The sequence below is a fragment of the Haemaphysalis longicornis genome, unplaced genomic scaffold, assembly GCF_048455015.1.
Source record: "Haemaphysalis longicornis isolate Haplotype H1 unplaced genomic scaffold, Haemaphysalis longicornis Haplotype H1 scaffold_14, whole genome shotgun sequence".
In the NCBI taxonomy this organism is placed as follows: Eukaryota; Metazoa; Arthropoda; class Arachnida; order Ixodida; family Ixodidae; genus Haemaphysalis; species Haemaphysalis longicornis.
The window spans coordinates 41,396,576-41,419,022 of NW_027526245.1; positions in this window are offsets into that span (position 1 = coordinate 41,396,576).

The window sequence follows — 22,447 nt, forward strand, 5'->3', positions numbered from 1 at the left end:
CAGCACAGTGGGAATACTTTATTAGTTAACAAACAAGACGACACGATGAAAGGTCGGAGGTTGTGGTGACATTTAAACAACAATACCATTATTTATTTTTGTTGCTAATGCTTGGTCCTCGTTGGGGAAATAGTGTCGCTTACTTTATTTGCCTTTTTTCTTTTTTTGAATAGCGCAAAACCCCCACGAAGTAGAACCACACATGTGGCAAGGACACCCTTTGGGACAGGTTTTACCGTTCCACGTCCCACGTCCGCACTATAAAAGAAACAAAACATATTGTTTGTCACTGTATACATTCTTGGAAAATAGTTACGTGTTACAAATGCAGTTGCTGTAATTTCTCAACTTTATACGAATTCAAAGGCTTCTCTGAAGTTTTGTAAGTACCCTGAATTCTACGCAACTCATATATAATATCAATGCAAAACATTTTATGCTCGTTGAAGAATAATGGTACCCCGAAGAACATCTGACAACTGGGGGTTGTGAGCAGCTGGTATTCCATGACCAAAACTTCTAAGCGCGAAAATATTTGGACGAAGCGCATGTCCCTGTCCTTTATGTCTTTCGCCCAAATATTTTTGCGCTTATCAGTCTAGATCCAAGAACTTCGCAAGCGACAGAATTCGTAGAGGTGATATAGGAGGCTGAAAATAAGGAATCACTTGAAAAGAAAACCGTATTATTGTGTTGATTAAAAAATTCGAGACGCGAAGTAGCAGTTATCAGAAAATGTGGTGTAAGTGGTAATTTTTTAACATTTAGATTTAAGCGTTCCACAATCATTTACGTTGAGAAGAACAGTTAATTGAGCAAGAAATGGTGCCACGAACCATGTTTTAGGTTTTAAAGCAAAGCTTTTTACCTCTACCCCCCAAGGGTTCTTTCGCTACCGTTGGTGTCACCAGAAAACTCCGGCGAACAAATAAAAGAATTTACTGCACCGCCAGGAATCGAACCTGGAACTAACAGAGAAACAAAGCAAGAGCCCGTTATCTTACCGATTGAGATACGAGCCCACGCGGAAACGGGGAAGAAAAGTGGTGCACTTATCAAGCACATCTACGGGTTTAAACCCTGCATTCACGCTGAATGCCACGCGATAGGGATTAAAGGAAGCTCACACCAACCCATGGTATCTCACTTCTAGTACGCCTCATTATTTTCTGTACCTGGGCTTGTTTTGGTGGATAAAATCCTTCTACCATTCAACTTGTTCAGGGCTTATAAAATTCTTATAAGACGATTGCGAACAACGGCAGCAAAGCGGCTTGGTTTGTCTGATCCCATGTATGTTGCCTCAGAAAACTTGGGAACAGTTTCACCTTCTTTGGGCCACTCCCCATCTATCACATCTCCGTTCCAGGCTTCAGCGTCTACAAACCGTTGAGGAGAACATTGCACTTTCTCCTCGTCAAGTGGATTAAACAGTTGCGGAGAGCTACTGATGCATGCACATATGTAGTCACATTTCGTCTGTCGCCTTCAACTGCCGCCTCAAGATCCGCCACCGGCTTGAGAGAACGACACAAGCATTATCTATTACGTGCCCCCCACGGGACAACCTGTAATTGTAAGCTCGTTCCTCCTCATTTTTAGGGCTCGTCTGGGATACGGCCGCTTGAGGTAAGGCTTTAGGAGAAACTCGTCGTGCCCAAGGATGATGTAAGGTGCAACGTCACCCCCAGGAAGTTGGGAGGGTTGAGGAACTCTGAGTTCTTTCCATTTCAGAGCATGATGGGGTGAACTTCTGTCGAAAACCAGTCCGTAGCTCTCACCCCACACCGTAAAGAAATTTATGTGCCGAATTGCACGTGACCAGCAGAAGGTTGCGGAAGCTCCTTTTATAATTAAAATTTTCAAAGCCAGAGTTGCTGGGAGCCTTGATTGTAACGTGTTTTCCGTCTGCGCTCCCTGAAAAAAAAGTTTTGTTAGTATTCACAACCTTAATGCCTGCAGGAGTGTTGAAAACAGTGGCAAAAGAACTTGCGGAAGCATGAACTGGATGCGTATTTTGAGTGTGCACAAAAAGTAGGCAGCATTCTTTAATATTATTTACCAATGCAGTTTGGAATATTCCACCGTTGCAGAAAACCTCTTGCAACAGCAGTCCATTCACATTCTGTGCGGGGGCATTTGACGTATTCATCTTTCGATTTGTTCCTTATTTCCAGCGATGTCTCCAATATTATTGGCCTAACAGTTTGTCTGTAAACTTGAAAAGCATATGACAGGCTGCACTGGCTCGTTGCGAAAATCAGGGAATGATATAAAAAGGTTTCAAGCAAATTGAAGAGGTCAACCAGCCACACATTGTTGCTCTTATCTGAAAGTACCATGCAAGAATTGGAACAGGTACTTATTCACCCTTGTTTGGCTCTAATTCAAGAAGGAAAGCCCACGATCAGATACCATATTAGTTAGTGGGTTCGTACGCATATACTTATTCCAGATAAATCTGGGGTGTTGTCTGTGAACCTTTCCAGTTTTTTATTATTAGAAGAAGTATACGCGAACCATACAGCGTTGGCGTATTCTAGTACTGATCTTATGTATGTGGGGTAAGCTATGAGTTTGGTCGATTTAGGCGCAAGCCACAAAAATCTTCCAATATAAAACAGCTTGCGCAAAGCAGCGGATGCATTGTTTGCGATGTGCGAGTCGCATTTAGGATCAGATGTAAGAATTACCCTTAAATATTTGTGTTCATTTAGTTTGATCAGTTGCATCTTATTCATGTGGGCAGAGAAATCCATGGGTTCGGTTTTTCTTGTTATTGTCATAGGCACTGTTTTCTTCACTAAAGGCACGGTTTTCTTAACATAAATACGTATTTTCCATATGTTGGACCAGTTGGCAAGCTGTTTTTAAAAAATGAGTAAGGGCGAGAGGATTCTGGGACTGTTAATTTCCTGGCAGATAATACAATCGTATGAGAAACGTTTGATGTCACATGAAATATTGACCGATATGCCGTTAGTAAATGCAAGGAAAAGAAGTGGGCTAAGAACGGAGCTCTGGGGGACCACTGGACGTGAGAGCTTGGCTCTCTGATGGTACGTATTCAATCCTTCCTATTCCCGTTGATGTGGCGAATTTACAAATGTTTAGAAGAGTCAAGCTTCTCTTGTGAACGCCACTTAGCATTTGGCAATACGTGGCAGCAGTGAAAATAGGAAATTAAATCGTTTTACCGCACGGGCGGCGCCGCAACTGCGAATTCGCAGGCGAACTTCGCCCCATGTAGAACGGGCTTTAGAAACGTCGAGCAGCATTAGTTCTGTTTGTGTGCAGCTGTTGATAGGAAAAGCGAGGTCGTGTAAGACTTCTGCGATCTGCGTAGTCGTTGACAGTACAATTCTAAAGCCGTGTTGTCTAGGTGATAATGGGCAAGTAGCCGCTAGGAGCAATTTTATATGCTTTAGAATGATGTGTTCGAGTATTTTACAAGATGTCCTAGTGAGAGAGTTAGGCCTGACGTTAGAAGGCCCTGTACTGTCGCCTGTGTTATATACAGGTGTTATCTTTGTTTTTTACAGCCATCACAAACCTTTGATAATGAAATAGATTAACGGTAAACCAGTTTTAAATACCTGCTACAACATTCCCCATATCGCCTGAGAGGATTATTTGGTATATTGTATGGCCCGCAAGCTTTTTAGGGTCAACGTTCTGCAAGAGGCTAGGAATTTCCTTATCATTAAAAGTTAATGAGTCCATCGTAACGCTGCCAACAGATGGGTTGTTGGTAGTTTTTGCGCTATTTTTTGTGAAGTTTTCTAGGGATTAGCTTTAGCTTTTTTTTCTTCAGGTGAGAAATCGCTGGTGTCAGTTTTTCGGCTGCACCTATGTTTCCACAATCTACCCGGGCTATGTTTTTGAAGGAAAGCAGCGTTTGTTTCAAGCAGTTTGTTTTGTTTCTTTTGATTTTATATAAAGTTTGCTATTGCACGTGTCAGGGCAGACGAGTCCAAAGCGCTTGCGCCATTTTTCTTTAAAGATTTACGTACAGGATGTCACTTGAACATTATTAGGTTGCTGTATAATCTGACGTAGGTTTATAATTAGCAAGAAATCAATGAGCGCACTTGATTTCAATCAGGAGTATATCTGGGCCCATAAGGATGATTGCTGCCTCGGGGGTGATGTTGAAGGAAACCGTGAATTGTTGTCGTGCACTCGCAGTCAGAAGAGGGGCTTCGATAGACACAAATGGCCACTGTTGTCACCCTGTTGCACATTGTCTTGCAAAAAATTGCCTCTAGTGTTAGGAACTGCCGGAATACGAGTCTGTGAAATAGGTTGTCGAATCATCAATGCTAGGCCTCCCCCATGCGATGGCCTATCTTTTCTAATAACCGCGTAGTTTTGTGGCAATAATTTGGTATTGTGGACAATTGGTGATAGCCAACCTTGAGCATAGCTACGATGGCCGGTTCATAAAGCAGCAAAGCATTTTCAAGCGGCTGTACTTTGTTAACAATAGTTCATGCTTTCAGGTTCAGCAAGGCTATTTCTTTGTTGTGCGCGTTGCTGCGCAGCTGGTGTGTTGGTCGCTGTCGTATTTCGTCGTTTCTTTGTCTAGTCGCTCCCTCTCTCTTTTTTTTCACTGCAGTCAAAGGCGTGGTTATTTATATACAATTCATCTAAGGGCAATGACACTCTTTCTTTTATCCCGGTTTTCTTTTGCGCTGTCCCAAAGGTTCTTTTTACGTCCCTAATTCTGCTCTAGAAGTCTTGTCCGATGGAGTACCTGGTATCGTTAAACTTGCATTCCTTTAGCATTGGAGCTTTTTGTCGCGAATCCCAAAGTTTGAAGATGACAGGCCGCCTTTTTTTGGAGAGCTTGCCTGCCTAGACGATGGATTCGTTCGAACTCAACCCAAGCGCGTCATAAGTTTCTTGGTTGACAATTTTTCGAATATTTCGCTTGTTTCGTCTTTATGCTCTGGTAGGCCATAAAAGGATTACATTTGATATTCTGCTTATGTTTTCAAGTTCATCGACTCTATTTTACAGTACTCGTGTTCCATTATGCATGGACGTAGCCGCCACTTGTCAACGTGCCAGTTCAGTTCCAAGCTTTGATGAAGTTCCACCTTTTTTTTTCAGCGTCCAACAACCGCTCTTATTTGATTCCTTTGATGTCGTCAGCGATTTAGTTAGGTTCATTAAAAATGATGGTGAGTTTAGAACTTGGATGGGTTTCAACGTCGCCTACTAATAAAAACAACATCCTGGGGAGCTGCAAACCAGTGTTGGGCTCCGGATTATTTTTAGCATCTCCGGAAAATGTCAAAAGTAAATCGAAGATTGCATGAAAGCACTCGACGGCAACATCAAGCGAACCCTGAGGGCTGCTCAGCTCAAACAAAACGTGATTGCTTGATCTCTTGGCAAAACCGGCGTATGGCTTACGCCCCTACGTAGCGAAGAGAAGCAGATTGGAAGACCGTGCTTTGGCGAAGCCACGGAGCACACAGGGAGCGCGGCTGGGCTGTCGCTCTTTTAAAGGTGTTCCATCAATGGTGGTTAAAAACGGTGGCGCTTTCAGGGCAGTGATGGCGATCGCATGACCTGTTGCCGGAAGCGCCGTCCGGGGAATGGCAATGCCGTTAAGGCCGGAAGCAGTGACCAAGAAAGCGCGCTGCAAGCAAGAGAGGGGGCCGCATCAGCCATCACAGCGTCCGACGAGGCAGCTAGCAGAAGAGGGTCCAACACAAACAGAAGTATGCTTGCGGGCACCTGCATAGCGAAGAGAAGCAGTCTAGGCGACCGTGCCGTGGCCTCCAGCCGAAACTGCTAAACCTAAGGACGTGAAATATCGGGAGTACACTTCTTTCATGTAGTACTGGCGCACTAAGGCGCGATTTTTAGAATGTATACCCCTAACAGATGAACAGAGAAAAATTGCGTTTTTGTAAATTCCTGTTACTTGGCTCAGTCCTTCAGATATCGATGTTCCTATTGCGGATGTATGTAGTACGTCAGAATCGCTAAAAAAGGTTTAGGTTTTGTTTTGCTCAATACTGATGGTGTGAGTCCATATTTTGGAGCGGATTGGGTGTCATAAGAATCTCCAAAATATGTTTTAGGCTTTGTTTTGTTCAATACTGATGGTGCGAGTCCATATTTTGGAGGGGATTGGGTGTCATAAGAATATCCAAAATATGTTTTACTGGTTGATATATTCATATTGTTTTTTCTAATTCATCTTACGTATTAGCAAAACGTACTAAAACGTACAAAACCAATTTTAATTACTTCGTCGTCCGACTCCGCTAAAAGGCGAAATAATTGTTTTTGAAATTGGTGCCGCCAGATTGCTGTTTCTAGAGGCTTCAAATTTCACGAGTACATTGCTATTAAGGTGTATGATCTATATATGGCTCAAGTGTTGAAAAAAAAATTATGGTGCTGAAGGAAGGAAAAAAGTGCTGAAATATCTTTTTCCAAATTTCTGTTTTTGATCGCATGCACCTTTAGACATTGAACAGGTATTGTAATTGTACAAGAACCATATATACATGTGTAAACCCAGTTTTACAAGACTTTTGACAGGAGCGAGCTTCTATTATTATTAGGAATTTTAGTATAATTGCGTCGTTTGTCGGGTTTCTCGCTAACTTTTCAGCTCGTAGATATGGCCAGTACTTTCTGGCTTACATAGGCCGGCACAAAAAAGCCCCGAAACCAATTTCAAGGTTTGTTTTGGGGCCTTTGTAGGGGACATGCCAAACCGTGTAGGAGAAATTCCGGAAATGACCTGGCATTACCACGAGACATACGTCCCGCACAGGTAGGCTGTAAAGATAGATAAAGGTGGAGTTTGTTCTAAGAAGAACGAATTCGGGATATGAGCATTGCTGCCACCACCAAGGTATTTGTCTGCATTCAAAGTAGCAAACCAACGTGCTCTCTAAAACAGCACATTTTTTAAAACAAGAAGCATAGTACCTGTACTAGGTGTTTCTGGGGTCCGAAGTACTAATGAATCAGGTGTATTGGCTAGAAATCCGAAAATCACGTCTAGAAACTAGAAATAACTTTGGTAGAAATCCGGAAATCACGTCATGACCGCAGAAATTTCTTTTCAGCAGTCAACGAGGACGGTGATTATGAGAGCACATTCAGCTGACAATGAGAGCAGAAGAAAAAGAGACCGGCTTCCTACGTCGAAGTTTTACACCAACCACCCTGCCCTACAACTACTTGCGCTAAAGTATAGTCGCCACGCTTTCTTCCAGGGCATGCTGCAGGAGTAAACGCTGTACGCAAGACTTGCGGACATATGTACGAGCAAGGCTCTAGGCTTGCCTCCCTTTTAAGATTACCTTGTTTGACTACGTCCGCTTTTTACTGATGTCATGTATTGGTGTATCTTAGAGAAGCGTAAAGTAATCGGTGTATATTTTGCTCAGTCGTTGACTTCGATTCCCCAGTTAGTTCACTGAGGAACTCTACAAGCTAGTGTTCAAAAACGGCGTAAACTGCATGGATTGATTTGGGGCAACCCGCTGTCAATCGATCTGCATCTCACCAAGTAGCGAAGTTAGGTGTTTTCCTGGGACAAAGACAGCTGCATGGCACGATTTTTATGAGTTAATACACCTGCGGACGAAAGTCACTGTACGACAATCAGATGCTTTCTCTAACCGGGTTCCCTGGGCCGACCTATTTATAGATATGATTTTCGTTTCATCTTTAGGACAGGGACCGTTGTGTGGTATACAATAAATTTAGCTTCGTGCTACGTGATTCTTCCTGCGCCATCTGTACAGTAGAACTACCCTATTTACATAAATTACGTGAAGAATGCGGAGAAAGGTGGTGGTGGTGGGGGCCCAAAAATGGCGCATACTATCTTATGGGGATTGACCAGGAAGAGTTATTTTTTTCATGGTAATCAATCGAATTACGCATAATAGTGGAGCAGAATAAAAAAAATTAGTGTAAGTTCTAGAGTCAGGGTGAGAGGGATATAAAAAAACAAAAAAAAAACACGGAGAAGAGTAGGAAAACCCGGTAAAAGTAAGCCTAACTTTTAGCGCGGCAGACGAGCCGTCTTCGAAATAAAGAAGTGAATGGCGTTGCGCACGTCCCCATGGCACTGACCCAGCATAGTGCCCCGAAATGAAAGAAGCATTTCCACAGTCAGTGGCAGTGCAAGACGTCGCAGGGGAGTCTCCAGCAGCCTTCTCCGATGATTAAAACATCGGTGGCACAAAAGGAAGAAATGTTCATTGGATTCAATTTCGTGGCAAACTTGGTAAAAGGGGGAGGCTGGAAAATCTGCCCGATATAGATGTTGTTTAAATGGAGGCACACCACAGCGAAAAGAGGTAAGCGATACTTCGCACAAGCGAGTATGGCAGAAACTTATTTTCCAACGGAACCTGATATTCGAGTTGAGGTGAAGTGTACAGCCCGTGATCAGAGGCGTCTTGGGCCAACGGTTACTTGGGATAACGTGCCAGCAACATGACAGCAAACGGAGCAAGCACCACTACAATGCTCAAGGCGAAGATGTTTTGGCTAGCATATCAGCGGTTTTATTCGGACTGGTGAGCCCTGAGAATGTTAATAATTATGTTAGTCGGGAGAAACTTTCAGAAAAATCATTGCGAACGAAACCCTTACTACTGTGGATGGTAACTGCAAGGCGGGAACTGAAAGGAGGGTGGTGTTTAATGGAGTAAGCAACGAATTGCAAAAATGACCTGTGGGCGCCGGAGGTGAGACCAATAGGCACCAAAAAACGACATGGAATGCTGGCGACAAACAGCCAGTAATCTGGCCAGCGGGGACTCAAGGAACTTTGCGAATGGATTGACTGTTTGAATCTGAAGTTCAGCGTTTGGATTCCGACTTCTAAGTACAACACCCTGATTGGGACGTAACCGGGCAGGCCTAAGCAGAAGCGCAACCCTTGTTCCAGCTTCACTAAAGGCAATAGCGTATAGTTCGCAGACCCAGACACCAAAACTCACCCAAAGTTTAAGGGTGAACCAACATACATGCTGTAAATCATCAAGAGCGTATCGGCTCCCAGACCTGTTCGCTTATGACTAAGATTCCTAAAAAGAGGGAAAGCGCGGTAGCATTTTGCTTTAATGTGATCAATGTGTAGGCACCAATTCAATTTACTGTCATATATCATTCCAAGGTACGTTAGCGAATAAACCTGCCGAAAGAATTGTTCTCGATAGGATAATTAGATAGATATTGGGTGTGTAAGGGGAAACACGAGAATTGCGCACTTAATAATAATAACGAAAATTTCAGTGTCCAGCCATAATTCCAGGGCGTTCAAATATGACTGAAGAGAATGAAACAGCGAATGAATATCCTGCTAAGAACAGGAAAGGCATTATAATCTGCAGACACATGTTTGCACATCAGGTTGAATGGTATAAAGCTCAAGAGCACGTTAAATAACCCTGGGGAGATGGCAGGTCTATAGAGTCTTTCGTCGCTGTTTTTTCGAACTGCTGTTCCTAATTGTGATGGTGAAGATTTGGCCGGTGATATTCCCGGAGGGCAATAGCCGACGGAATCACCGCACTTTCACACTTTTTTCAACTTCCCCACCACCCCTCGTAACGTGCTTTGTAGTGCAAATAATATAAAGTATTGCCGCTATATGTTGATTTAGTGCATTAAAAGTGTATGTGTTTAATTTCATGAGAACAATCCTCTTTCGAATTCTCTCATTACCAAGCCTCTTTCGAATGAGTGATAATGGGAACAAGTGGCGAAGACGCAGAGCCCTGCAGAAAATAACGCTCGCAATTGATTCGGATAACCTGAATCTCTACAACCGCGAGTGTCGAATGCATGGATTTGTCCAATATGGTCGATAATACAGTCATTTTGTGCCAGTTAAGCAGCATGGCTTGTCGATTAGATTCCTGTCGTGAAGCTGTGAAATGGGATCTCAAGGGGGTAATAAGGTGTGGCAACGAACAGGATGCGTAGCTGGTGCTACCTATATAATTAGTTGGCCTCGCGGCGTAGCACTAGCCGCTGAAATTAGTTTGCTTCGTGAACAGTCATCATTTTACGCATTTGATTTATGTACGACCTTTCCGTGTTAACTTTGACTTCAAGAAGCGCACCGTTACTTGTGCTGAGACGAAGGATGAGAGTAATCATAGTAGACGTCCGCTTGAGGATTTTCCTTCGATGCCGCTTCTCCGCTGAGGTGGGAATTAAGTAAGGCGGAGGGTATTGAGCAAGTGTTATGAAAATAGAATCTGTTGTCGCAGAGGCATTGTTGGCTATGCGGCGCATTATGTGAACAATGAATCACATGAACGATTTGCTCCTCTTCCTTGAGGAAAAAGGCTATAGTCGCTTTGAAGACTGGGTATAGGAATGCTGATTTTCGTCCTTTACGGAATTGGTGTGCCGTCAAGGGGGGCGGTGTGCCGTCAAGGGGGGCGGTTATTCACCTCAGACTTGCATTTGGTCGTGATTTTTACGGCGTTGCACTTGAGGTTTTTGTATCAAAAGAGCGGAGTCCTCGCAGGTTGGCCAGCTGCTGTACCCACGGGAGAGAATTTTGGGCTGAATATTTAGTGATTTCCAGATATTCCGTATTTTCCCAGATAGTGACATTCTCTGCCTACAGTGCATGTTGTGTAATGGTCTCCAAAAAGAGTATGACTTGCAAATTTTAATGCGAAGCAAACTAAACCTGGTAATGCAATCGCAAAGGATAGGCGTCCTTCTGAAGACTCGGACTTGCAAGGTGACTATAATAACTCAACCGTACAGCATCTTTGACGAGGTTGACCTTCACAAGGCACGCTCTTTATTTTCGGGAACAATAGATAACGCGTTTTCAAAAACCACTTAGCATCTGGAAGTGAAGACAAACCACCTAACCAATGGAAGACGTCACTTTGGCGCACCTGTAGCGCAGAAAGTCACAAAGCTGTTATAACAAAGTCGGAGAAAAGGCTGTCAACGCCATCCATGGTGAACGAGCCAGTCAGGAATTCGAGCAATGGATGGAATGTGGCCACAATTTCTGCATACGTTGCCTGCATATAAAAGGACAATGTTTTGTGGAGCGACTTCGGTTCGAGCACAGCTTGTGCTCGTAGGTGGAGCCAGCAGGGAAATTCTCGGCGTTATTTGAGCCTTAACGCTTTCAGTCAGGCAAGGAAGTCAATCTTTACTGATGCGAGATCTAGCCAAACCAAGCAACGAAAATGCCTAAAACTGTGGTCACTTTACAGCGTGCTTTGGTTGATAACAGCACTTATGAAGACGCACAGAAAACTGTACTTTCCTGCAGCCACCCCGCACGGCACTGCGTTGGGTGTGCAGCGAGTCAACAAACGTACACCAATACGACGCACACCCAGAAACGTATCTCTGCCACCGCTGGGGTGCTGTTTCTGTTGGGGCCATTTGTGCCAACCTGACCACTCCATACCGATAAAGCGTCAGATAATTTCGCACGAGGTCGGGGCATAGATAGGCATCTATAGCACGCACATAGGAACCTTACACCCCTCATGCCGAACCTTCGTGCCCGTGTAGTTCATCGTCACAATGCCTGCAGCAATCCCTTTGCTTTGCATCGTGCTAAACAGAGCAGTGCAAAGGTCTGTACGTACAAAGAAGGGCTTGTATCCAAGCCGTGCCTGTTGAAAGGGGACTCTTTAAATTTTGGGAGCACTGTTTCACTATGGCCTAGGGGATCACCAACTCTAGATTTACCTATATATACAGCCAAAGAGAGAAAAACAAGGAAACGGCCTTTTTCCAAATTTTATGTTGTATTAGGAATCCGTTTGGACATTTAAGTACATCTTTGCTTAAATATGTAGCCCGCAAAATACTCACCTAGGATGTTTGGGAGTATTCCATTTCGTATAAATCTGCACTGATCTGAATCTTCATGAACTGCATCTGCGTCTGCTAGGCACAAATCTGCATTTCGAATTATATTGCGTGTTTTTCTTATTCTCCAATAACTCTAAGAGCTCTTGATACATAGAATTGGTCTTTGCTGGTAAGTGTCGCTCATACTAATAGAAAAAATACTTTTAGGTATGTCGCCACAAGATGGCGCTAAACATGAGAGAAGGACGTATTTCTAAATTACCGGCCCAATGAACGGAAAAAGCGTAACTGGAAATACCATCTCTGTCTGAAGATTTTAAATTGAAATACATACCCAACGCCCCGGTCCCCGTTGCAACATATCCAGAATCAAGCCATATGGATCATTACTCATAGTCATTTCCGTTGCATTAATTTACCTCTGCTTAGTGTGCATAACATTTTGTCGGTTTCTAATTTGGTGAATTATTCTCTTTGCATCACAGTAATTAAATTTTTAAGCGTAAGCTCCATATCGAAATTATGATTGTTAACCAGCTTCCTTTTCAGAGCTGCACTCGTTTTGCCCTGCATAACATTGTTTTACTTCCTAAAGTTCAATATAATTATGGTAAACAAGCTGTGGATTTTTCTGCTGCTTTCGAATGGAACTGTTTGCCTCACTTCACGAAAAGTGCTTCCAATATTTATTCCCTCATGAATAGCTTACGTGGTCATCTTCAATCAATCTGAGTTTATTTTGTTTGCTTTTTTCACAAGTTTTGTTTGCTTTTTTACTATAATTGTGTAATCTCAGTTTTGTGATATCTGTTTTGTCTGTTTCAACATGATACTGTAACCACTGTCTGTTGAAACATTTATTTATCTGTTTTGTCTGTTTCAACATGATACTGTAACCACTGTCTGTTGAAACATTTATTTCTTGATGCTCGTATTATAGGAGGTTCCCCTGCAGTCTTTGACTTCGGGTCCTCCTTCAGTATATACCCATTGCATGTTGTTTCTTTGTGATGAATGAACCACCGTCGAATCGAATCGAGTTATAATATGCACTTGTGATACAGGGAGAAATCATTACATGTTTTCGGAATATTGAGAAGAAATAGCTGAGATTTGCAGTAAATTACTCCTTTTTCTGGATTCATCAAATGGAACCGCCCAAGCAAGATTTTCAGGCATTTTTCTAAATAGCTTGAATGAGAAGGATTTTGAACCACGAAGCAAGAAATGGCTTAGATATATCATCACCCTACGGAAAAGGATGATGCTCCCACTGTTTCTGAAACCACCCTCCTCTCCCCCTCCAAAATATATGACAGCAAGCGGGAATTCCGATATGTGTGCAGGTTCGCGCTCCCTTAAACAACTCTGGCAATTACAGGGTATCTTCATAGGCGTTACAAACATTAGTATATTGAGTTTCCCGGACATCTTGTCTAGCAGCATCAAACATTTTATGGCAGGCAGAAGGTCTGCAGCCTATATTGTGTTCATTGCAACCTTACAAACACCGAGACGTCCCGCTTCGAACAAACAGCGCTCATCTGTGTTTTTTCTTGTATTCGTCTTTCGCGCAGTTAAACTTTTGAATATGAACCAACATCGACAGCACTATAACAATATTTTAGGCGGGGATGTTGTAGAGAGTTACCCTTCGAGGCAAGTCACCCCGAGATGTACTTCTTGACGTTTTTACGTTGGCATGGACATCGCCCTCATAGAAGCCGACTGAATCCTTGCACTTTAACTGGATATTGTGTCGTTGGGCCGTGCAATCATGAATGCGCCACCAGTTCTCGGGCCTAACCCGTCCATACCGTTTTTCGAATTTCCTTCTATAGAATGCTGGTGCTCGCTGCAATTCTTTTTCGAAGGTAAGGCTCCGAGTGAAAGTTAGGCCAGTTGCTTCTAGACTTCGTCGTTGCTATTTACAGGGACCTTGTGAAGGACGAACTACGAAGAACATGGTCTGACGAGATTATTAAACAATTGCCGATTGTTCTTGCAGAAAAGAATAAATTCGTAATAAGAAGCTGTGCCGATATGCGTAAGCGCAACAAACGAATTTTAGCTGACAGGTTATTTTCCTCTGCGTCGAGCAATCGCTGCACCAAGTGCAGAAGACACGACAGTCATGTGGGATTGATTTGCAGTCCTTATGCCACCATGTCATGCTTTGCGCTCCAAACCGGCGGTTATCAAATAAGAGAAAAATGCTTATAAAAATAAGAACAATCTTGCCTCCTAGGTTCAGGGTTCTCCAGCGTCTGCCTTCCGGAAAACGATGTAGACAATGCTGTTCAACGTCAAAACAAACCCAAAAAATGTAATTCCGTTTAAAGAGCCAAGCTACCCTCCAGCGTGGAGAAGTGCCGTGTCGGAGGCTTCCAGAATAATTTTGGCCACCTGCACATGTTGCTTGCGTGGAAATCATGACATCCGTGTGTTTTGTGTTCTCGCCTTCATTATAAAAGCAGTCATTGGCACCAAAATCAAAACCCCCTCCTTGCGTTTAGCAGCACAACCACTGTACCACCGCACCAGCTGCAAAGCTAAATGTCCAATATATTAAAGGAGCCATGAAGAGAAAATACAAGTTGGTTTAATTTGAAAGAACTAGGATTCAGTATCTCACTCAGCTTCATTAGAGCCACAAAAGATGTTTTTTAACGAAAAAAAAGCAAGAAGTATTTAAAAACTTTCAAATTTTGCGCCACAGTGACGTGTTATGAGCAAGAATGACGTCATACGGGCCAACAATAAAATATAATTTTCAGTGCGTTAACTGCACGTTACCATTCAAGTGATGCGGTCAAATGGAACTAGAGGCCCCATTACAGACGTCCAGTCATGTGTCGTCGCGACAGGTCAGTGAGGCGGCCGCCAATCGCACAAACAAGGTTCCGTGACGTCATAGAAAAGTTGCGGGAAATTGCCTAGGGGGTCGCCACGGCTTCACACGTTTTCTTTAATATCTCCATGATTTGTTCGAAGATTGCGATGATATTGGTATCATTGTTATTGTGACTAAGCAGTCTTTCTAATAAACCCAACTGGTATTTTGTCTTCATGGCTCCTTTAAGTATTCAACTGTTTCGTCGCAACCGTGAGCAGCCGCACAAACATACTCTGGCGAGTGTGAGGTGAATGAAGTCGGCAAGTAGATTTTGATATTCACGAAACTTATATTGTCCAAGCGTTCAGTCAAAATGTGTACGTGATAACCAGAAATAGGGCTGATGCTATTAAAGTGGCAGCAGTGCCTGCTGACATTGGCTGATTAAGGCCCCTTAATTGGCAAGGTAGGCTTTTAAACGTGCTTTCAGTCGAGAGATCTGGATCTGAAACACCTCCCGCTAGAATTCTGAAATAAAAACGTGTTTAGAGGAACCACAGTCATGCTTGGCTACTCAGACATTTTCGCTGTTCTTGTATTGATTCGGATGTGCATTGGGGTTAAAACAAGGCACTTCAGGCGCCCTTTCGCTCCCATAATTTATATAAGTAATGTGGTCACCCGAACGAAGCTGTTGCTCCGGACCACGACCGACTTTATACATACCGACCTGACCATGCTCGTTGATTTCGCGTGCCAAATTTATCATTGCTTGTTATTGTTCCCTTTTCCGACACCACTAGACTGGCTGGCGCTGCATTTAATCACCAATCCACCGCTGTATACGCGCTTGCTTGGCCTGACATCCTTGTTTATTCGTCTTTCGTCTTTCTCTGTCCATTGGTATCAATGTTTGACGAGTAACATTGGGAGAAGTTCACACCTGGCGTGGGCTCGACAATGCGCTAAAATAAATGTTGTCAACGAGAAATTGCTGCCTGGCTAGGCTGGCGAAAGCGTGCACCCACCTGGCTATCATCCGCAAAAATACTCCACAGCTGCTTACCCTTTGATAACGAGTTCCATGGCATTCAACTCATTTGATAGCGTGCGTATTTCCGACAAATTAAGACCAAAGAAACATTTAAGACGTTTTTTTTTTCAATAGCATGCCACAGAAAAAACAACAGGAGGAAGAAATATGCGCTCACTGTAGCTTATAGTGAATAAAAAGGAAAAGGAAAATAGGAAGAAGCACTTGGGGCGTGAATAATTCTTATTTGCTTACGAGGCATAGCCCCAATAAAAAAAAAAAAAACTAGCGTGCGTCGAAAATTGTCAGTGCAGTCTTGGCACTCAGCTTTTGAGGCAATGCAGCAGCAGCGTGAATAGTAACTCTTGAAATAGTAGCTGCACTGAGTGTGATGCCGAGGTTGTAGCTTGTAGCAAGGTCGAGGACCGGGATAGCTGGTATGCATTCATTATGATGGGACAGCGGAAACTTAACGGGGCGAATGCAGGACACAAGACGAGTGCTCATGTTGTGTCCTTTTCTTGTGCCGTTAAGTTTGCGCTGTTCGGTCATAATGATTGTAGGTTATAGTCGACTTAGGCAAGGCTCGGCGTCAAAACTAGAGAACAGAAACGCGTTCGGCAAAGAATATCCTGAAATATCATGCAATATTTTTGCGCCGTACTTTCCGTGAATTCTATCGTACGCGATGGTACTTGTCGCTTGCAGCTGAGCAAGCCTGACAGCCGCACGGGAAAGGTAATTTATTTTCATCGGGTACCGATCGCTTTGGTACAGGGGCAGTTACTTAAAAAAGATATTCCGAACATAGCTGTGTTTCTCACCCCAACAAATGACGTAAGACGGCTGCCATACTCAACTTTGCTATTTGTTGGGCTTGTAAGCCACCCCGTCGGAGCTTTTACAAACGTGGCGCTCCAGTTACGGAGCAAACTCCGCAGCGCCGCTGAAAATGTTGCTGTCGATCTGTGCTCCTTTAGCTAGAAAACATTGCTTTCCCGCAAGAATGACCGCGATTCCATGCACAGGATGGTGCTGTTTGGGGGTTTATACAAACTCCAGCATTCACTGTAAACGTTTGTCGGTGCATAGCTCGTTGATGTAAATCGAAGTCGACGAAGTTTCTAAACGTTTAAATGTACAAAATGCTCGAAAATAAAGAACGCTATTCAACCAAGGGCATATGTTAGCAGCGGGGTTTAGTTGTGTACGTTGGCATTTTCATAGCTAAGAAACAGGGCCAGACGTAACCTTGAATTCTGGTTGCTGGCCGGTGTTATAGGTGGTGATCGGTACATTCGGCATTGATTGGTACGACCGCTACATTTTATGCGAACAGTCGCAGGCCCCACTGCGAGCGAAGCGAAGCCGGTGAGTTGAAGTTGGGGATTAAACTTCACCCCAGCTGACGGAGTGCGCCTTCCCTACACAGCAGATTTTTTGGCAAGCTGGCTACCAATGTCGCGGACAGCCATGGGCAGGTCCCTATCTATATGGCCGGTCGTGCTCCTGACAGAGCGCGAATGTTTTATTTCAAGCGCACATACCGGAGTTTTGCAGGGCATCGGCCGAATAATTTGCGTAGTGGTAACCCACGTGCACAACCAGACACTCCACTGCACTGTGGAATGTCGCGGCGTCAACCCGATGCCTTTTACAAAGTCAGATATGAAGAGTACCATTATCAGTAGCGAACAACGTAAGCTAAAAAACCAGTAACCTGACGTCTTTCAAAGCAACGAGTATCCTTTACAGCAAATTATTATTTTCTCGGGAAAGAAACTTTCTCAAAAGTAATCTTTGTGGTGTGAGCCCTAGTGCTTTATTGGCTGGGAAGGCAGGAAAGCAAAATAAATACACATGCTCGTTGCCTGTATAGCATGAACGGCACTAAACCAATCACTGATGCATTCTATTTTTCTCTGCACTACAGCGAGAACCAATGACGTTTGGCTGTGGTGGATGCACAGAAAACATGCGAAGGTGCAATTTGTATATTAGTGAGTAGCGCTGAACTTGGCCTCTAATTTTGGCTAACCCGCACAGTGGTTTACTGGTCTACTTATGTTACCTTTGTAAAGTCCGTTTCTATGCGGAACAAGATGTATTTTAAGCTTACCATCATTTTTTACAATAAAATCTGCTATTAAGAGCAATAAGGCCTTGAAAACAATCTTTTGAAAGTTCAAAGTTACCAACACAAAATAAGTTAACTTTTTTGCGAAAAAATTAGGACGCCTTAATTTCTCGCGGAATTATTTTGGAATACTGGAAAAATACTTATTTAGTGCACCTCTTTAAATAAGTAAATCCAAAGTTTGCTCCAATGGAATGTACTAAATATAAATAAGTTATATATTTCTGTAGGTTTCCGTACAAGAAGGTCAAATGACCAGCAGAACGACAAACAAACACCTCCAGAAAACTGATTTATTGTTATCTGGATAAGCGCCTACGTGATTGTGCGTCAGGCTATGTTCAGACTACTGACGCAAAAGCCATATCGGGATTTATGGAGGTAAAAAAACGGCGTGTCATGCAGTTCGCTTGGCTAAGACGTGAAATGACGTCATTCTTAAACGTTATTACGGCAGTTACGGCAACAGTCTGAACCCGGCCTTACTCTACACTTACGTTTCGCGGTTCAACTCCACGAAGTATTTTGATGGCTACGTACCCCGAATGTTAGTGAATTATCACCTGTCAAGCTGTTATGATGCTACTATATTTATGCTGCGATTACACGGTTGTGATCAATGATGATGGTCTTGATTGGTTGTAGCTCGATTCCGAGTATGGGGAAAGTGCGTCGAAAAATTAATTCATAACAGTTGCGTGAAAGCCTATGCTAAAGTCTGTAAGTAAAAAAACGTGAAATGAACTAAAAGCAATGAGGACGGCTGGCGTAAAGTGTCTGGTTGTGATGTGAGAGAACGAAATGAGGCGCAAAACCTTTGTCTAAAGCTTAACAGCATTATCTAATATATTATCTAAGATAACAATAAGATATTGTAGTGGAATATGTTGTTTGTACTGCAGGGTTTGCGTCGTGTTGTGCCAGTTGCTTTACATTTAAATATAATGGGAGCTACTCAGATGCCGTCTCCACACCTGCAACACACTGGTATCAAAGCCCTAGAGAGCAAGTTAGAGTGGGTTGCTTGAGTATAGAAATCCGTAACCTGGCTTCCGCCATTACGGCTTGTGGGGCCCACTTCTGTATCCTCCGAAGGGTCCTTTTGTAACCTGTAGTTTGCTGTCTGTATGTCTGTTTATAACGGCCTGCCTGCCATGTTTTACGAAGTAGTCTCATGTGCAGTTTGAGGTCAGATATTGTACCGTTGTATTCACTTTGTCTTTCCGTGCAGTACTAGCTGCCATTAAATCTGTCACGTCATGCCCGAAGGCACCATAGTAGCCTGGAACACTGTAAATAGTCGTTTCTGTAATTGAAGCATATTAGGACATAATAGCTTTAAAATCAGGCTTGATAACATCGTTTATAAAAGGGTTTCAAGATGGCAGTGTACAGACAACTCTACGGGAAATCTTGTACACGATGGGCTTTGGAAAGTTGGATGTTGGACAACGTGACTTAGCACAAAACAAGATTCCGAACTTTGCTTCCGTGAAGATACTAATTTCAATATTTTATAGACAGTAAAATTTTGGTTTTGAGCGGAAGGGAAAAATGCTTGCCAATCCACCGTGTCAAGTTGGTCTGAAAGAGAAGCTGAAACGACACCGCAACGATTACCCATGCCACGTAACTTGAATTGACACACGTGGCTCTACACAGACTGAAACCAGACAAGTGAAATGTACTTGACCACAACCTTTATTACTTCAAAGAAATATTCTTTTGCTCAGGTTATATGAATGCATGATCTCTGAATGGTGATTGGTTGAGTTGTATTGTTTAAGCACATGAGTGGCAACTGTTTCTATAAAATTAACGCAAGCTCAAACCCGATGTTAGACGATCTCACTTTTACTCCGTCTCGGCCGCATTGACGGAGGCGACGTTACCGGCGGCAGAGACGGAAGAGAAGTGAAATGCGTTGCTTTGGAGTGAACGTCCTTTATTATTTGCGAACTCCTAGCGCATGCGCAGGGCGCGCACACAGGCGCTACAGGTGCCGTGGCGCCCGTGTCGAACACTCTTAACAAAAAAGCTCGTAAAAGGGTAGTCACGGCTGTATTTACTAACTCCTTACGGGATTACGGTACGTAGGTCCTGCCACTAAGTGTGAAAACCGTTAATAGTCTAGACCGTGCACTTAGTAACTTCAGCTGGTTTGATACTAACAATCACTGAAGTAAAAAATTCTATGAATTATGGAACATTAATAAGTATAGCTCTGCTTCCATACAAAATCGCGATTAAACAGTTTTTGCAAATCCACATGCTGGCTTGTATATGCTCACATTAAAATGCATAATTCTAAAATTATCGCTAAAATATTTGATTTTTACGACAAGCCCACCGACTCTCTCAGGGGACTTTGCGCTGCTACCTATAAAATCAAGAAGAGCAAATGTATTTCTAAGGTAAGTAAGGAATACTCGCTGTCCCCGTGCATCCCGTTGGATTTCTTGCTTAATTCATTTGTTGATTGTCACGTGTGATCTGTGCGTGATTAATGTGTCCATGTCGCGCTGTGCACTCAGCAGATCCACATTGTTACGCATAGCTTTCTGCTAGGTTATGCAGGACCAGTTAGTAAAAGCAACTAAGTACCTCGTCAATACTGGGACAAGTAACTGGTTAGTGTTCTGTTAGTAAGTGCGTCGACCGTTTTTTAAGAATGAAGGTCAGTACTTTTTGTGGTACTTGTATTGTATTTTTGTCATTTTTGTGGAGTTCCAAGTCTTTTCAGTCACATGTTCCTGTCTTCCCCTTTTATTGCTTGTCAAGCGACAATAAATTTCAATTGTTATTCGTCTTGTATATCTCGCTACGTTCACCGCTCAGCCAAACACGGCCATTGCCGTCACGTTCCTAAAAATTCGAAGCATACATGGTCATGTTTTTAGCATTTATTAATTAATTGACACTTTCGCCATGGTCTTGCAGGTAGTTACGTGGAACGCGTCACGCTGGAAACCCAGTTTATCTTTGACATTATGAAAAGTTACACACAAAGACAAAGTAACAGCGACAGGACATAAAGCCCCACTATTCAAAACGCAACAAAACATGCAAAGTGAAAGTTAATGGTTAGGATAGAATGCTGAAACGAACAAAACAAAGTAAAACAATTACGACGTTTACACTTGTTTTACTGCATCTGTGGTTGTCTTTCTAGGCTTTATTGGCAATCTACTGAAGCAGAAATGTGGCCCTTTTTTGTCTAAGTGAGCGCCCCACCCATAAAAATTGATAAACAATAATAAAAGGAAGCTGGCACTAATGCGAAAAAAAGAGCAGGCTGAAAAGGCAAAAAAAAGAAGGAAATTTACCCATGTAAAACAATTGCCACCCCTTCTCTTGTTTTAAAGCAAGTGTAGCAAAGACGAGGTTTTCGCCACCCGTTCACGTACCTCCCTCTCTCCTTACGCCTTTTCACTCTCGGTGTCTTCTCATTTCGTCTTTCTGCCCTAATAGTAAATTAATAGAGGCTTCTTTTATTGAATTTCATTTGCCTGCCTTTTAACTGCTACGGAAAGGGAGTCGGAAAAGAGCGCACGTTTCGTCTTGATATTTTATTGCTTGTATTGCGTTGCACGAGCTCCATCTTTTTTACCCTTGTGTTCGATTTTATTCCACCTTCCTGCACCATTTCTAACGCGCTTTTTATGGGAGTCGTGAACAGTGACACTACTTGCATTCCTAGTAAAGGCACCCGGCGGCTCTGAATTATCTATTCTTGTTTTCCGTGAAATGTAAATGCACTTTCAATTAGGCTAAATATTGCGGACGTGTAAGACGGGTGCCAGCCGTTGTCCTTGTTTGGAAGGGTCCTGCTTATACGTACTTCGCAGTCAAAGGCCTACTTGGACGGGGAGGCTCAATTATCACAGAGAAAGAGACAATCAGCGTTACTAAATGTTTATTGCTTGTAGCTTTTTGTGTCTGAAAATTACAAAATTTATTACAAAAACGCATAGCTCTACCTAAGACAGCGCCGTCAACCACTTGCCTCACAATAGAAAAAATAACCTAAATTCGCATAACGCCGGAGAACTTCCTAACAAAATTACTGTCTCTATCTACCCAGTTGCATACAGCGTAGAACTAAAAAACAGTAAAATTGCTGAAAAACGTTCAGAGGTGCAGTGGAAAATTGGAACAAAAGCAAAAAGCAAAGGATGTCAAAGACACACAAAACGTGCCATATCTTGAATATAAAGTTATAGCCGTTATAGTTATAGAACAACACCGAAGCTACAACAGTAAATCTATCTTGCAATAGGCTCTAGGATCGAATACCCTAAGTCCTTCTAAGTTCTGTTATGCTTGATAACAGGACGGATGCTAACTACACATAAATTTTAGCATTAAATAGCGTCTTTCAATCAAATACTACATACAGGGTTCATGCGAAGGAATCATCACTGTTTAGAACTTGTCGGTAGCATTTGTAAAATACCGAAAATGCTTGAAAGCGAATAAATAAAAAAGCCGGGGCTTTTGTTTGACATTTTGTCTGTTGTTCTGTCTGTTCAACTGCAGCTGCTCAGTTGTATAATTCAAGATGAGCCCCAGACAACTA